Genomic DNA, 2,500 nt, shown 5'->3' with positions numbered 1-2,500 from the left:
ATATATATATATATATATAATATATATATATATATATATATATATATATATATATATATATAGTATAGATATAGATATAGATATAGATATATATGTATACATATATATATATAGATATAGATATAGATATAGATATATATGTATACATAATATATATATATATATATATATATATATATATATATATAAACATATGTATATATATATATATATATATATATATATATATATATATATATATATATATATATATATATATATATATATCCCTAAGTTTATTGCACAAACTCTATGATAAGGCTTTCCAAGACGATGTAGATACTGATAGAATAGTATAACTTGGAAAAAATCCTCTTTTTTTATTATCTTTTTTTCTGTCAGAGAATGGTCGAGGTTCAGTTAAATATTCATGCCTGGCTTCTGGCGGCCTCAAAAGTTATGGGACAATACAGCATACGGTAAGACTCAATGGACAGGGCCAACCAAGCTTTCTTTAGCCAAATCTCCAAGTCTCCAAGTGGGAATAATATAGCAAATCTTGAGGAAAATTTAAATATTTCGATTACCTTTGCTATAAATGGAATGAAATGAGTTGGAATTTTATTGAAATATTCTGTTTGCTTTTTTTGGCTGTCGGGATAGTTTTTTCGATTTTTTTTTAATGATATACATTGTACCTTGGGAAATTATACTAAATTCAAACAGGGATATATTATTATTATTATTATTATTATTATTATTATTATTATTATTATTATTATTAGTCAAACTACAACCTTAGTTCGAGAAATAGTATTCCAAAAGCCCAAGGGCTCCAATAAGGAAAGCCTTATCCTCAAAACAGGAATAACTAGGTTTTTTTTTTTTTTCTTCAAAACCATCTACTGTATATTTAGACGAGAGATTCTGCCATATTTTTCATCTAAAATATTGAATACATTTTCTGTAGGTTAAAATAGAATTAGTTTTTTTTTTTTTTAAATCTAATACATCAACGTTTTCAGAGTCACTCCCTTTTAGTTAAAAAAAAAAAAAAATTATATTTTGTGTTACTTCGTTTACACGGTTATGAGAAATGCTTTAGCAAATATTTGACCTATGTTAACAATATATTGCTAAGTGTTTTTGAATAATTGAATTTACTATTAATATATTATTTAAAACCCCCTCTAGTAGAATGTATAATATATGCAAATATGATATACACATACATTATGTTGGGAGGATTTTTTTTAAACCAAAAAAAATATATCGATAAATATCTATATAGGCCTAACATTTGTACAATCATATATTACTTCCTATATATAATTTTTCACACAAACCTTAATTTTTTGTATTTTAAAGTTAAAAAATTATATAGCATATCAGAATCGGAATTTTCAAGAACACTTCACGCAGTCACCTCCCGATGAATTTTACTAGCACGAGGATATTTCTGGCTCCCGAAACTTTTATTATTGGACTCCAGGAATAGGGAAAATAGCGTTTACTTTCTTTGAAACTGAATAGATGGATAATATCTTTGATTCAATTAAATTTTCTATTCTTACCAACATATATATGTATCACAAGTTTTCTTGACATGAAATACTCGCAAGGCTGCACAAAGCAATGTGATATCTAGGCACAAAACATTGAATGCTTTTGTAGATTTGATTTTACAACTTTTTCACAAACTAAAATATTTTTCATCCACAAAGAGTGACCCACCCAAAAAAAGAGCAGGACGCGAGATTACATATAGATTTAGTAGAATTATAAATATGACAAACTTTACTTTTTCAAATATAGAGTATACGAAATTATTAAACCAACCTAACCATAATTGCCAAGTGACTTAGGTGGCACAAGAAGGGTAATGAGAGAGAGAGAGAGAGAGAGAGAGAGAGAGAGAGAGAGAGAGAGAGAGAGAGAGAGAGAGAGAGAGAGAGAGAGAGAGAGAGGACGAGTGGGTGATCTCTCCAAATGCACTTGCATTAATTTTCTTTTTCTAATTTTTTGTTTTTCGGCCAAATAGAAGATGAGAGTGAGTGATAAAAAGGGTCTGGAGCCTACTTGAAAAAAAGAAGAAAAAAACAAAATAGTTCTTACTATGGCTGTTCTTAAAGACGTACTCTCAAGAAGAAAGGATATATACAGCAATGTTATCATTGGGACCCTACTTTTATAAATAAGAAAAAAAGGCGTAAAGAAAGGACTTGGATACAGAATATGTGGAACATTTGTATCTGTATTTGTATTGTGTCTTCGTGTAACCTATAAGTTTTGTGTGCTTTCTTTTCAGCTTTTATGCTTTTTTTGGTCAACTCCAAATCTTTGCTTGTGCTATAACCTGTGCGCATACCTTTGCATTTCCTACAGTTGAAAGGCATTTCTCATTTTCCGGACCACTCACCTTAATTAATTAGATCATCTTTGAAAGCTTTTACGTCTTCTAGGTTTGCAACATTTAGTAGTAGTTTGGTATCGTCAGTATATTTGGGTATTCTCAAAGTAA

The sequence above is a fragment of the Palaemon carinicauda genome, chromosome 23 (assembly GCF_036898095.1).
Source record: "Palaemon carinicauda isolate YSFRI2023 chromosome 23, ASM3689809v2, whole genome shotgun sequence".
Classification (NCBI taxonomy): Eukaryota; Metazoa; Arthropoda; class Malacostraca; order Decapoda; family Palaemonidae; genus Palaemon; species Palaemon carinicauda.
The sequence above is the reverse complement of the archived record's forward strand: the minus strand, read 5'-3'. Positions refer to the sequence as shown.